Below are 15,121 nucleotides of genomic sequence, written 5' to 3' on the forward strand. Positions count from 1 at the left end.
TTCCCCCAGCCTGCCCAATGCAGCCCAAACACGAAAGCCTCCAGCTATCACAGTAATGCTGGGGCCAGGAGAACTGCCTCAAGTTTGCATTAGTAAAGCACAAATAACAGCTTTCAAAATTCCCTCCCAGATAGTGGCAAACTTCTCCCACAAAAGACAATCTCAGTTTCCTACAAGCTTGGGCTGAGAACAAAACACAGAAATCAAAAACCCACAGTTCTGGCAGTAAATGAAAAGGCAAAAAAAAAAATATATATATATATATACTAGTGTTTAACATTAACGGGTGCTAGTAAAGCCTCCTTCCCTCATATGTCCCCTATTTTCATCCCCAGCTCCAGCTCCAAACCCATTTTTACCCCCTCCCCAGCCCCCTTCTCCCATCTTTTTCCTTTCAGCCCCAGCCCCCTTTTCTCACCAGCAGCATTTCCCTCCCCACTCCACTTCCCTGTGCAGTAGCAGCAGAAGCATAACCTCCCCCTCCATTTTCCTGTGCAGCAGAAGCATTTCCCTCCCTCAACCCAGTTCTCTGTGCAGCAGCACCTCTACCGTGCTCCCCCTATCCCTCTTCCCTGCTCCCCTGTCCCTCTTTCTTGCTCCCCCGGTCCAGCACCACCTCTTCCCTGCTCCCCTGATCCAGCAGTACCTCTTCCCTGCTCCCCCTCACTGCCTTCCAGATTTGTCCCACCCCAACCCTCCGAAGCCAGCTTGCCTGCCTGCCTGCCATCCCCCTGTGCAGTAGAACTCTCCACCCTCCCCCCCCCCCCGCCAGCAGCACCTCTTCCCTGCTCCCCCTATCCAGCAGCACCTCTTCCCTGCTCCCCCGGTCCAGCAGCACCTCTTCCCTGCTCCCCCTCACTGCCTTCCATATTTTGTCCCTCCCGCACCCTCCGAAGCCAACCTGCCTGCCAGCCATTCCCCTGTGCAGTAGAACCCTCTCCTCCACCCCGCCACTATCGCCGCCGTGCAGCCGACCCTCCCACCGCTAGACGACCGTCAAAGCTCCCGGCTCCAGCAGCGGCCGCATCACACTATCACACTAAAGACGCTGCTTCGTGGCCTTCCCATGCTCTGATTTCTTCTGCCGTATCTCTGATGACGTCATTTGTATTTGTTTTTAAATAAATTTTTATGTATCCACTATTGTTTTAAATATGCAAACAGCCTTGGAACCTGATTTGGCGGGATATCAATTTTTTAATAAATCCAATCCAATCCAGTCCTTGGTTTTATATATTGATTCATCCCTTACAAAAAGGGCTCGACTCGGTTAACAAGATTTCCTAAATTCAGCTAGAGAATGAGATGATTCTATTCCAAAATTATCTTGGAGCAGAAGAATCAACCAGAGATTTTTGAAATGGATAAGTTTTTAACATTTTCTGAAAAAGTTGTTAATCGAGAAAGTGACCTGATCTCCGAAGGAAGCTCATTCCACATTTTTGCAGATAGAAAAATAAATAAACTTGTAACCCTCCATTAAGGAAAGATTCTTGATACACCAACTTTCTACGATTATAATCAAAGTGGCTTACATATTATATACAGGAACTTATTTTGTACCTAGGAGCTGCAATGGGGTTCAAGCCCAAGTTCAAGCCCAGTGCCAGGTTTAGAGTTTTCAAGCAAAGTCCTCGGCATCATCATAGACTCCTCTCTCTCCTTCAATGACCACCTCAACTTCTTGGTAAAAAAAATGCTTCTTTAGTCTTCATATGCTGAGGAAAGTGAGATCGTACTTTCATCATTCTCACTTCGCCGTCCTTGTTCAATCCACCATCCTCTCTAGACTGGATTATTGCAACTCCATCTATTTAAGCCTAACTTTAAAAAAAAACTCCATAGACTTCAGTTAATCCAGAACGCCGCGGCCAAGCTTATTTTCGCTAAAGGCAAGTTCGACCACGTCTCCCCAGTCCTGTCCAAACTTCACTGGCTCCCAGTTCACTCCAGAGTCCTCTTTAAATATGCCTGTTTAGCCTTCAAGATCCTACATGGCATCCTTCCTCCCGTTATCCCACTCTTCTGGAACTCCTCTAACCCTAATTCCACTAGATCCTCCCAAAAACTGAAACTATCATTCCCCTCTACAAAAGGTATATCCCGCGTAGGAAAACTAGGAACATCCCTCCCCTTTAGAACCACAGAACTCTGGAACAACCTCACATCCCCGCTCAGAAATTCAAGCTCCCTCCAATCCTTCCGCAAACACCTGAAAACTTGGCTCTTTTCAAAAATCTAACACTTCCCGCTTTTTGGTTCCCTGTCCCTCTTTATCTTCCTAGCTCCTTTCCTATAACCCTTCATTGTAGCTCCTTTTCAACCTAACCCTGTAAACCGTGCCGAGCTCTACGCTTGTGGAGATGGCGCGGTATACAAACCTAAGGTTTAGTTTAGTTTAGTTACCATAGAATCTCACAAACCCACCCGCATGGCCTGTTCCACCCCATCTCTGCCTTGTTCTGCCTCCAGCCCCACCTCAAGCTCCGGATGTCTAACCTGCCCTCGAGACCGCCCAAAGCCTCCCATATCACACCTCCACCACGCCCATTTCATGCTCTGAACGTACAGAGGCTGGAACACCTCACTAGACATACAGAAAGATGGTTTCAATTGTCAGCCCAGGCGTCCTGGCAATTAGGACATCCAAGTGCCAATGTAGGAGGTTTTTTTGACATCTATGTTTTATAATTATGAGCCTGATAGCACATCAAAGGTCAGGGTTAAGGTCAGTGACCAGAAGCTGTAGTAAAGGTGGTTAGAATAATTGGGCCTAAATGTATTATGCAATTTTGGCTACAGAAAGAATCTCCAAGTTTCTGGCATTGGAGGAATCAATTGCATTGTTTATTTTTATTTGAGAGTTGGGAGGTTCGACGTTCGCCTAGAAAAACTCGTCTTTTTATGGAGGTTTGGGATCCTTATATTCAAAATCTTTCACCAAGAGCAAGAAGTTTAATTCTCAATGATTTACGATGAAGCTAAGGTTATCTAATTACATTCCAGATACTTATTTTATTTCTTTATTTTTGTCAACTTTCATCCGGGGTGGGGGATTTCATTTGGAGGGAAGGGTAGGGGGGTGGGGGATAGAATCAAGGGGGGTGTAGAAAAGGAATGAATTAGTTCAAATGGAAGTTTAATTGGAAGAATGATATAAATATGTATGAAATATTATTATGATGATTCTTATTGTAATGAATGTATTTTTGTATTATCTTATTGTATTTCTTACTGGATTCTTTCAATAAAAATTGTTATAAATTTAAAAAAAACTTTTGGACCTCTCATATACTGACAGACTGAAAAAGCTAGGGCTTTTCTCCCTGGAAAAGCGGAGACTTAGAGGAGACATGATAGAAACCTTCAAGATCATGAAGGGTATAGAAAAAATAGACAGGGACAGATTTTTCAAGTTAAGGAGAACCACAAGTACAAGGGGGCACTCAGAGAAATTGAAAGGGGAGAGGTTTAGATCAAACGCCAGGAAGTTCTTCTTCACACAGAGGGTGGTGGATACATGGAATGCGCTGCCGGAGGATGTAGTAAGCAGAAGCACGCTACAGGGCTTCAAAGAAGCTTTGGATAGGTACTTGGAGGACAAAGGGATAGAAGGGTACAGATAAGAATGGAGGTAGAGGTAAGTTAAAAAATTAGTCAGGGACCACTGTTTCAGGCAATAGGCCTGATGGGCCGCCGCGGGTGCGGACCGCTGGGCAAGATGGACCTATGGTCTGCCTCAGTGGAGGCAACTCTTATGTTCTTATGTTCCTGGAGCTACAGTCGATAAACTATTATTGAAATAGTCCAGGGAAATTACTGCTTATCCATGGTGGTAGGCAGTGGCGTAGCCAGACAGCCAATTCTGGGCAGACCTGAGCCCAGATCGGGCAGGTATCGCTCTTCCCCCCCCCCCCCCCAAAAAAAAAAAAAAAAAAATCTGTGCAGCAGCTTCTCTTTCCCTTCCTTCCCACCCCCAGCCTGTTCAGCCTCTCTCACTTTTCCTCCCTTCCCCCTCCCACAGCCTGTGCAGCATTTCTCTTTCTCATCAGGGTCAGCTGCCGGCAGGAACTGCTGAAGGTGGCCTGTGGTTCTGAATGGATGCGCCTGATCCCAACCTGTAAAGTCCAGGCCCACCCAGGCCCGCCCCATTGTTATGGCCCGTGGTCGGTAGTACGGAATCATGCTACTTTTAGTGATCTAGGTAGGTATTTGTGACCTGACTTGGCCATTCTCGGAGGCAGGATACTGGGCCAAATGGATTTTTGGTCTGAGCCAGTCAGGAAATTCTTATGTCTTTATATTCTTAAGAAATCATTACTTTCTTTTAGAAGGAGCTGAAGAGAGAGGGGCCCTTTTACTAAGATGAATAAACAGACTTAGCTACGCTACATGCCGTGTTGTCCATTATAAACCCATTTGGAGATATTCACCCTCCCCCCCTCGTCCGGACAGAAACACAGGCGCAGCGTAAGAGGACTACAGACACAAACAAGGTAAAACACTCCCGAAATCTCCCACTTTGGCCTCAGGTCCACTCTAAATGTAGCTGGTGGGGATCGCCAAGCCCCATCAGACAAAAACTCCCGAAACCCTCCCAGCTTTGCTGAGGAAAGGCAGAAGACTTCTGAACCTCTTCGGTTTAATCCATTCCCAGCTTTGCTCATCTCTCTGATCCACGCCAAGATTTTATTTGGAAAGGGACCCCTCCCCCCCCCCCCCCACCCCTCTTTCCAGTAAAGCAAGATGCATCATTTTTAAGGGATAGGACATCTCCCATTCTTCCTCCTCCTTCGCCTCCCCCCGCTGGCTTCAAGCAGCGACAGGACAGGCCATCACAGATCTTTTCACCAAAGGCTGCCTCATTCTCTCCTTAGGGTCAAGACCCCTGACCTCCTCCCCAGAGTTCTTCTACCCCCATCCTTTTAAACTCATTGCAAGAAAGCAGGGGTAAAAGCATGTGTGGCAGGGTGGGTACGGGATTGTGCACCCCCTGAAAGGTGGCTGAAAGTATCATCTTCGCTCTCCACTTCAGAAACAATGGATGAGTGATGGGTGGGGGGGGGCAGTCTCCCCCTCCCCTCCCCAACCAGCTCCTGATCACAAGAGGTACTGTGATCCCAGCCCTGAAGGTTTGAAGCAGTACAAAACTAAGGCATAGCCACTTTAGATTCACTCCTATTCCCAGGTCTCCTTCCTTCCTTGCAATGTGGAAGGACACTCCCCCCTCCGTATTCGCAGTGGTTAGGGGCGGAACATAACCGCGAATACGAAAAACCCGCAAATAACATTTTATATGTTATTCAGGTTGGGGTGTTTTTTTGGGTTTTTTTTTTTGTAACAGCCACCGTTAATCTATTGAAATCGCGAGTAACAAACGATCAGTGATTTGCAGGGTGAAAGCTAGGGAGTAGCGATTGTGAAAGCTGGGAAGCATCGATTTTCAGGGCGAAAGCTGGGAAGCGCCAAACTTTTTATCGGCGCGGTACTTTACTCATGACGAAATTGGGGGGGGGAGGAGTCATCATGTGAAAAATCACGAATAAGCGAAACCGCGGTTCATAGACAAAATCGCGCGAGACAACGGCGCGCCGACAACTGAGCGCAAGGTTGACGGCACGCCGAAGAAAAGCACTATTTTAAAGGGTTCCGACGGGGGGTGTTGGTGGGGAACCCCCCTATTTTACTTAACAGACATGGCGCTGGCGTTGTGGGGGGTTTGGGGGGTTGTAACCCCCCTCATTTTACTTGAAACCAAACTTTTTGCCTGTTTTTTAGGGAAAAAGTTCAGTTGTAAGTATAATGTGGGGGGTTACAACCCCCCCAAACCCCCCACAACGCCAGCGCAATGTCTGTTAAGTAAAGTGGGGGGGTTCCCCCACCACACCCCCCCGTCGGAGCCCTTTAAAATAGTGCTTTTCTTCGGCGCGCCGTCAACCTTGCGCTCAGTTGTTGGCGCGCCGTTGTCTCATGCGATTTAGTCCCGTCACCGAAACCGCGCGTGCTGAGATCACGAATACGGAGGGAGAAGTGTAACCTAAAGCTCAGAGCTGCAGGTAAGGAACCAGGGAAGCTCAGGAAGAACAAAGAAAAGGGAACAGAAACGCCACGTAAAGTCCAACAAAAAGAGCACAAGTGGGGAGTGGGATAGACTTTTGTGTACCCTGGTTCTTGAGCTCTGGGCTTCTTTTAGGCGTCGTAAGCTTTTTCACGTTCGTAGTTCCAGCACCGGAGCGACACTTAGGGCTCCTTTTACTAAGGTGCGCTAGCGTCTTTAGCGCACGCAGGAAATGACCGCGCGCTAGGCGGCTAGAACTAACGCCAGCTCAATGCTGGCGTTAAGGTCTAGCGTGCGCTATTCCACGCATTAAAGCCCTAAGCAGCTAAGTAAAAGGAGCCCTTAGTGGGACCAATTCAGACACCCCTGAGGCAGGCCTCCAGCCGGAGGCCAAAACACGGACCGTGTCGGGTCATCTATTGGATTCTTTTACAAGAAGGACATGACACGACTTTATAGTTTATAACATTTTATTGAAGGAATCAAAGAAGTATACAGTAATATAATACAACTAGTGTTTAAGCCCGTTACATTAACGGGTGCTAGAATATATGGCTGTCTGTCTTTATTTATGTCTCTCTCCCTGCTCCTGTCTCTTTCTTCCTGTCTCTCTCCCTCCTGCAATTTTTCTCTCTCTCTCCCTGGCACCCTTTGTCTGTCTGTCTTTCTTTCTGTCCCTCCCACCCCCCATTCCCTTCTCTCCCCTCCCCCCCACTTTCCTTTGCAGAAGCAGCAGTGATATTTCCCTTCCCCTCCAGATCCCTGTGAAGTAGTAGTAGCAGCATTTTCCCCCACCTGGCAACACATGCTGCAAAACTCGAACCTTCCATCACCAGATTGTTAACCACAACATCAGACCTCAAGACATTCCGTAAAGAAATCAAAACACTGCTGTTCAAAAAGCATATACAATCTACCTAACCTCCCTCACCCCATCCCCCAAGAAACCAAAACACTGCCGTCCAAAACATCTTCCGATGTTATTAAGTCTTTACTATCATTCTGTTATTAAGTCTCTATCCTCAAACTGTATTCTCTATTGTCATGTACCATCCTGGAAATGTCCAGTTCTCTTCTTATGTAATCCGCTTTGAACCGCAAGGTACAAGCGGAATAAAAATCACTAATGTAATGTAATGTAATGTAACCTACCCCCCCATTCCCTTCTCTCCCCCCCCCCACCACTTTCCTTTGCAGAAGCAGCAGCGGTATTTCCCTTCCCCTCCAGGTCCCTCTGAAGCAGTAGCAGTATTTTCTCCCACCCCCATTCCATTCTCTCCCCCCCCCACTTTCATTTGCAGAAGCAGCAGTGATATTTCCCTTCCCCTCCAGATCCCTGTAGCAGCATTTCCCCCCCACCCCCATTCCCTTCTCTTCCCTCCCCACCACTTTCCTTTGCAGAAGCAGCAGTGATATTTCCCTTCCCCTCCAGGTCCCTGCTGAAGCAATAGAAGCATTTTCCCCCACCCCCCATTCCCTTCTCTTACCGTGAGCTGCCCTGCTCCGTTCGGCCCCTCCCCTTCCCTTCTTGTGTGCTGAAGGTTCTCTGCTGCGGCTGAAGGTTTTTTTTCGGCGGCTCTTCTCACGATCCCCGTGGTGGCTGATCCTCCTGTTCAAAGCGGACTGCTGAGGTTCGCGGCCGGCTGTAACGAACCTCGCAGGCCGCTCTCCAACTCGGTAGCATGTTCCCTCTGACGCGATTGCGTCAGAGGAAACGTGCTACCATGTGGAGAGCGGCCTGCGAGGTTCGTTACAGCTGGCCGCGAACCTCAGCAGTCCGCTTTGAACAGGAGCGGTAGCGGTTGTTGTGGGAAGGGGGGGGGGGGGAGTCGACGACGTGCAGGCCGCTGTGAACAGGAGCGGCAGCGGCGGCAGGACCATGAGCCCTCCTCCCGCCATCCGCCGCCAGCGCCACTCCTGTCGCCCGATGCACCTAACTGGCACATACGCCTCAAGCCGCGGCCACGGACGGACACAGCACACATGAGGTCCCCACAGGAGATAAGGCGCCGCTGCTAACAGCCAAGGTAGGTGCTGGGAAGAAGGCTGGGGACTCACGCATGCGCACTCCTTCGGCCACAGACCTACAGCGCACGGAACACGCAAATAGGACTGCGCATGCGCGAGTTAGCCTTTTATTATATAGGATAAGATAAGATGTTCATTACAATTATATTCACAATAGTAATATTCATACATATTTCTATCATTCCTCCAAAATATATTTCCATATTACCCACCTCATACCTCTATACATTCCCCCATTCCCATTCCCCCCTTCCCCATCTCCCCTCCCCCCTCCCTACCCTCCCTTAGTTATGTTCAAACATTTTATTAAAGGAATAGAATAAAAATACATATAAATTATGCAAAAAGATATTCTTTACGAATAATAAATAATTCACAATTGTTAAAATTCTAACCCATATATTATTTAAAAATCTATCCCTTCCATTGGACTTTTTCCTCCCTCGAACAGAGGAGATTGAAAGGGGACAGGATCGATACATTCAAGATACTGAAGGGAATAGACTTAGTAGATAAGGACAAGTTGTTCACCCTCTCCAAGGTAGGGAGAACGAGAGGGAACTCTCTAAAGTTAAAAGGGGATAGATTCAGGACGAACTAAGTAGTAGATTTAAAACAAACCGGAGAAAATATTTCTTCACACAATGTGTAATTAAACTATGGAATTCGTTGCCAGAGAATGTGATGAAATCAGTTAGCTTAACGGAGTTTAAAAAAGGTTTGGCCAATTTCCTAAAAGAGGAGTCCATAGGCCATTATTGAGATGACTTTGGGGAAATCCACTGCTTATTCCTAGGAAAAGCAGCATAGAATCTGTTTGCTACTTGGGATCTAGCTGGGTACTTGGAACCTGGGTTGGCCACTGTTGGAAACAGGACGCTGGGCTTGATGGACTTATATGCGCCAAGTATAGGGCAATGAAGCCATTGTGACATCACTGATGAGATTGGCTTTTAGGCATTGGTGGATGAGGCTTTATGACATCACAATCTCAGCCCTGGAATGTTGCTACTCTCTGGGTTTCTGCCAGGTACTTGGGACCTGGGTTGGCCACGGTTGAAAACAGGATGCTGGACTTGATGGTCCTTTGGTCTGTCCCAGTATCGCAATCCTTATGTTCTTAAATATGACAAAGTGACACTCCTGTACCTCAAACAAGCGAAAGGAGAGACCGTTCTAGTGTTCCACTAAAAAGGATTCAAAGGTTGTGGGTTCAAGTCTCATTAAAGTCATTTATGCTGCTGATGGACATGTCTCGATATAGCCAGTTTTTGCTCCTTGATTGCTGATTTGAGATGTATGTATTGCTTCTTAAGTGTATAGTGGCTCTGTAGCACGGTTCATAGACAACCCCGCGAAAGACAAAGGCGCGCGCCGACAACTGAGCGCAAGACGGAGGCGCGCGCCGAAGGAAATTACAGTTTTTAGGGGCTCCGACGGGGGTTTTTGTTGGAGAGCCCCCCCCCCCAGTTTACTTAATAGAGATGGCGCCGGCGTTGTGGGGGGTGTGGGGGGTTGTAACCCCCCACATTTTACTGAAAACTTAACTTTTTCCCTAAAAACAGGGAAAAAGTGAAGTTTTCAGTAAAATGTGGGGGGTTACAACCCCCCACACCCCCCAAAACGCCCCCACAACACGGAGCGATCTCTATTAAGTAAACGCCCCCCACCCACCCCCGTCGGAGCCGTAAAAACAGTAATTTTCTGCGGCGCGCGCCGCCACGCTGCGCTCAATTGTCTGCACCTTTGTCCCGGCGCGCTTTTGACCTGACACCCTGTAGCACAATGGATAGTCCATTGCTTGAAGAGGTTCAAAAGTTTGGGGCATGAGTCCCACCAAAGCCGTTTATGCAGCTGACGGACATGTTTCTAGATAGCCAGACTGGGATTAGGTAACGTGGCACCTCTTTTCCAGATCATGTTCCTTAATAAAGATTTATTAAAAATATAAGGCGACACCTTTTCAGTGGACTAACAATTCTTCTCTTGACATGCCTCTTAAGTTTAAGTCAGCTAGCTTTGTTATAATGATATTTTTTTCTGTTCTTTTATCTTTTAACAACTTCACGCTTTAACGAGTGCACGGGGAAGACTGGATCGGACACACACATAGGCAGGCAGTGGCAGAGGAAAAGAGACAGAAGCCTCGTTTGTGAAAAAGGAATTTCCCCCCGTTCTGTGTCTATGGCATAAGGGCCATAGACAGAGCTAGACAGCATAAGACAGAGTGTAAAAGAGAGAAGTGGTGGAGATGTTTTCCTAGAAAGGCAGTCTGCAGTGTAGGCTGCAATTAAAAGATAATGATGTTGGCAGAGCTGTTTTAACTTCTCTCTTTCCCCTATAGATATGCAGGGGCCTATATATTCTCTCATACCCAGGCACCCATTTTGCCATCACCAATTTAACTGTCAGTTTTTAACACCTGTGTGCAATTGAAATTCATAAGACGCCGGAGGTTGCTGTGTGTCTCCATTTCTTTTCCTGAATTTTATTTACATTTTTTAAAAAATCTGTGCCTAGTCCTTGCTCATGCAGTATAATACCATGTGAAAAGTGACTGATACAGAGTCCTTGGGTCGTCCAGGGTTGAGGGGTTGGGGGTGCTGCTGGGATAGGATTTAAAACTCCAGAGAGAGGGAGGAAGGGCGGGCATTATGGACGTTGCTTTTGAGTGACACCTAGTGGCTGAATTCAGGCATCGCGATGGCAGGGCTCCAAAAAAAAAAAAAAAAACCACCACTTGAGGCTGGATTCTATAAATGGCCTTCAAGAATATATGCTAGAAAAGATCAGTGCTAAGCATGATTTTGTAAAGGGAGTGTAGGTCCATCAACAGCATAAAAGACTATGGTGGGACCTAAATCCATAACCTTTGAACCTCTTCAACCAACTAGAAGTCCAATGTGCTACCCATTACATGACAGAGCCCCAATGTGTGCAAAGTTCACCACATACGTTTCAAATCAGCAATCAAGTGGCAAGAAAATGGCTATCAAGAAACATGTCCATCACTGACATAGATGACTCAGGTGGGACTTGAACCCTCAACCTTTAAATGCCTTCAACCAACTAGAAGTCCAATGTGTTATCCATTACACTAGAGAGTTTCTGTATTTATTAATTTATTATACTGTTCTTCCAGGGGAACTTAGAATGGTGGTTTACATGAATTTATTCAGGTACTCAAGCGTTTTTCTACGTCAGTCCTGCTGGGCTCACAATCTATCTAATGCACTGGGGGCAATGAGTGGATTAAGTGACCCGCCCAGGGTCACAAGGAGCAGCATGGGTTTGAACCCACAACCTCAGAGTGTTGCGGCTATAGCTTTAACCACGGTGCCACATGCCGAGATAGCCAAACCAGCAACCAAGTGGCAAGAAACCACCTATCTAGAGACATATCGATCTGCAGCATAAATGACTCTCATGGGACTTGAGCTCACAACCTTTGAATCTCTTTAATCAACTAGAAAGCCAATGCACTATCCGTTGCACCACAGAGCCCTTCGATGAGCAGGATAAACTACATACATCTCAAATCAGCACTCAAGTAGCAAGAAACCGGCTATGTAGAGACATGTCCATCAGCAGCATAAATGACTCTGAAGGGATTCGAACCCACAACCTTTGAATCTCTTCAACCAACTAGAAGTCCAAGGCGCTATCCATTACGCCACAGAGCCACTACGTGCTTTAGGAGCACAAATTACATCTCAAATCAGCAATCAAGCGGCAAGAAACTGTCTATGTAGAAACTTGTCCATTAGCAACATAAATGACTCTGGTGGGACTCGAACCCACAACCTTTGAATTCCTTTAACCAACTAGAAGTCCAATGCGCTATCCATTGCGCCACAGAGCAAGAAGAACACATAGATCTCAAATCAACAATCAAGTGGTAAGTACGTGACTTTGTAGAAACATGTCTATCAGCAGCATAAATGACTCTGATGGGACTTGAACCCACAACCTTTGAATGTCTTTAACCAACTAGAAGTCCAAGGCGCTATCCATTGCGCCACAGAGCCTATTCACAGAGCAAGAAGAACACATAGATCTCAAATCAACAATCAAGTGGTAAGTACGTGACTTTGTAGAAACATGTCTAACAGCAGCATAAATGACTCTGATGGGACTTGAACCCACAACCTTTGAATTTCTTCAACCAACTAGAAGTCCAACGCGCTATCCATTACGCTACAGAGCCTTTTCACTAGTAGCTGTGCACCTAAGTGCCAACACTTAAGCACAAGACCTCACACTAGCCTTTGACGTGGCACAAGTGCTCTCACCTAAGGCTAGACAAGAACTGTGAACTTATGCCAGGATTCTAGAATGGCCGTTCTGCGCGGAACCACTGCTATAGAATTAACGCTCAGTGCGCATCATCCTGGCATCTAAATTTTGGCACTAGTATCCATCGTGCACAACAGTCAGGGGGTGTACGCATAGGCGGAGCATGGGTGTGCCATCAAGTGACCTGCGCAAAATATAGAATCGGGACTTGGGGGTAATCATCAGTGCAGACATGAAGGCTGCCAAACAAGTAGAGAAGGCCTCATCTAAGGCAAGGCAAATGATGGGATGTATCAATAGAAGCTTCGTCAGCCGCAAACCTGAAGTCATAATGTCACTCTACAGAACCATGGTGAGACCTCATCTGGAATACTGTGTGCAATTCTGGAGGCCACATTACCGGAAAGATGTGCTTCGAGCTGAATCGGTCCAGTGGATGGCCACTAGGATGGTCGCTGGACTCGAGGGTCTCTCATACGAAGAAAGACTGGGCAAACTGCAGCTCTATACCCTGGAGGAGCGCAGAGAAAGGGGTGACATGATTGAGACATTTAAGTACGTTACTGGTCGTGTCGAGGTGGAAAACGATATATTCTTTCCCAAGGGACCCTCGGTCACAAGGGGGCACCCGCTCAAACTCAGAGGGGGGAAATTTAGTGGTGACACCAGGAAGTATTTCTTCACGGAAAGGGTGGTAGATCACTGGAACAAACTTCCGGTGCAGGTGATCAAAGCCACCAGCGTGCTCAATTTTAAGAATAAATGGGACATCCACGTGGGATCCCTACGAGGGTCAAGTTAAGGAACTAGGTCACTAGCACTCAGACTCAATGGGGTGGGTCAATAGAGTGGGCAGACTTGATGGGCTGTGGCCCTTTTCTGCCGTCATCTTTCTATGTTTCTATGTTCTATTATCAGTCGTCCATATTGTATGGTGTACTTATAGCAGTCACTGACTTGTCATAAGTAGGCATGCTTAACATTTGGCCTGGAAATGCGGCTTTGCTCTAATATTCTTTAACGGATAAGGAGTGCTCTAAAATGAGACACCAATTTATAGAATTGCTACCACACTCTATTACAACTGGCACCTATCTGCTTAGGTGGCAATTTTGCCACTTACATATGCAAATTATGGTTATTAGCATAATCAAGTGCTGGATTTTATTTACTATGTTACATGTTTAAGAGATATTTTTTTTTTTTAAACCACAGAGAAAGCTAGCGATCGGGCTTCAGGGGTGACATTTTTTATTAAACTTGCTTAGGCCACTATCAAGACAACTCCTGTTTTCCGGGATCTCAGTCATCTGGAGGCGTTTCTTGAAGGAAGAAGGTAGTATTGTATCTGAGGATGGAGAGTTAATGGGATCATGAATGTTTATTGGCATTAAAATAGAATTTTGATGTAATTATGGATTTCCTATCTTTATTACCCTAATAACTGTCTTATCTCTCCCCCTAATGTGGACTGTATTAATAAGTCTTCCTTATGATTTCTTTTTTATTATAATTGTCTTTAATATTTTGAAGCGAATTCGATTCATTTTCGCTCATGTTTTCTTTGTTGAAATAAATGGAAATAAAGCAGAACAAAAAGACAATATCGTTTTTATTGGACTAACTTTAATACATTTTTTTTTATTAGCTTTTGAAAGCAGTACCTTCTTCTTCAGATCAGAAATGAGCAAATGGCAGCAAATATCAGAACATATACACTATATGAAACATAAAAGCGTTCTAACGACAGTTTCGCTGGGAAAGGTAATGTTCAAGGGACCGCTGAAAAGTTATCTTCCCTGGGTGGAAAAACCAGAGAGTCACCCCTTCCTGGGTGCAAAAAACAGAGGGCCACCCCTCCCTGGGTCCACAAATCCTTGTGCCTGTGTCTAAGTGAAACTGAAACTAAACACACATATCTGAACCTGTCCTTCTGCACGTAAATTGTTTATTGGAAGCTTCTATACCACTGCTAAAGACTGGGGAGTCAATTCTGAGCGGTTTGCATGAGCTACAGTAGTGGTGTTACAATACCTGAGCTAAATATATATGAATCTTACCTATTTATACCATCTACACTTCCCCCTCCGTATTTACGGGGTTAGGGGCAGAGCCGGACCGCGAATATTAAAAAACCGCAAATAATATTCGGGCCGGTTCTGCCCCTAATCCCCGCTTCCCCTGGCTATTTTAAGCCCTGAAAGCCCCCCCCCCTCCCCCCTTAAGCCTTACCTGGTGGTCTAGTAGGTTTTCAGGCAGGAGCGATCTTCCCACGCTCCTGCCCCGTGCAGATCGCTCACAGGAAATGGCTGCCTTGAGTTCTCCTAGGACAAGCAGGATGAGTCAGCCACATATGGGTGTTGTCCCAACACCTCCCAATTTGCGGAAACTAAAGACTGACTATCCTGGTGTCCACGGAGAACCTACGTTACAGGTAAGTAACTACACTTTCCTGTAGTTTCTCGAGCCATTTCCTGTGAGCGATCTGCACGGGGCAGGAGCGTGGGAAGATCACTCCTGCCCCGAAAACCCGCTAGACCACCAGGTATGGCTTTAGGGGGGGCTTTCAGGGCTTATAGAGTCTTACATAGAGCTTATTTTTCACAAATTCAAGCTTTTCATGCCGGTTTGATTAATACCCCAATTTGTATTAAGTGTAATAAGGATCCTGGTACTTTAGTTCATGCTTTTTGGTCATGCCCTTTAATTAGGTCATTCTGGTCTGCCATCCTGTGATTT

General features: G+C 46.4%; 4 non-coding genes across 4 annotated transcripts; all 4 read right to left on the reverse strand.

Annotated features, from left to right (window-relative positions):
* Positions 1-11,683: 11,683 nt before the first annotated feature.
* Positions 11,684-11,769, reverse strand: TRNAR-UCU. Its single transcript is given in 2 exon segments — positions 11,684-11,719; positions 11,733-11,769. It is a non-coding gene; the product is annotated as a tRNA-Arg (tRNA).
* A 93-nt stretch (positions 11,770-11,862) lies between these two features.
* TRNAR-UCU lies at positions 11,863-11,948 on the reverse strand. Its single transcript is given in 2 exon segments — positions 11,863-11,898; positions 11,912-11,948. It is a non-coding gene; the product is annotated as a tRNA-Arg (tRNA).
* An 80-nt stretch (positions 11,949-12,028) lies between these two features.
* TRNAR-UCU lies at positions 12,029-12,114 on the reverse strand. The gene is given in 2 exon segments: positions 12,029-12,064; positions 12,078-12,114. It is a non-coding gene; the product is annotated as a tRNA-Arg (tRNA).
* A 93-nt stretch (positions 12,115-12,207) lies between these two features.
* TRNAR-UCU lies at positions 12,208-12,293 on the reverse strand. The gene is given in 2 exon segments: positions 12,208-12,243; positions 12,257-12,293. It is a non-coding gene; the product is annotated as a tRNA-Arg (tRNA).
* Between the last annotated feature and the right edge of the window lie 2,828 nt (positions 12,294-15,121).

Source organism: Geotrypetes seraphini, chromosome 16 (genome assembly GCF_902459505.1).
Source record: "Geotrypetes seraphini chromosome 16, aGeoSer1.1, whole genome shotgun sequence".
Taxonomy (NCBI): Eukaryota; Metazoa; Chordata; class Amphibia; order Gymnophiona; family Dermophiidae; genus Geotrypetes; species Geotrypetes seraphini.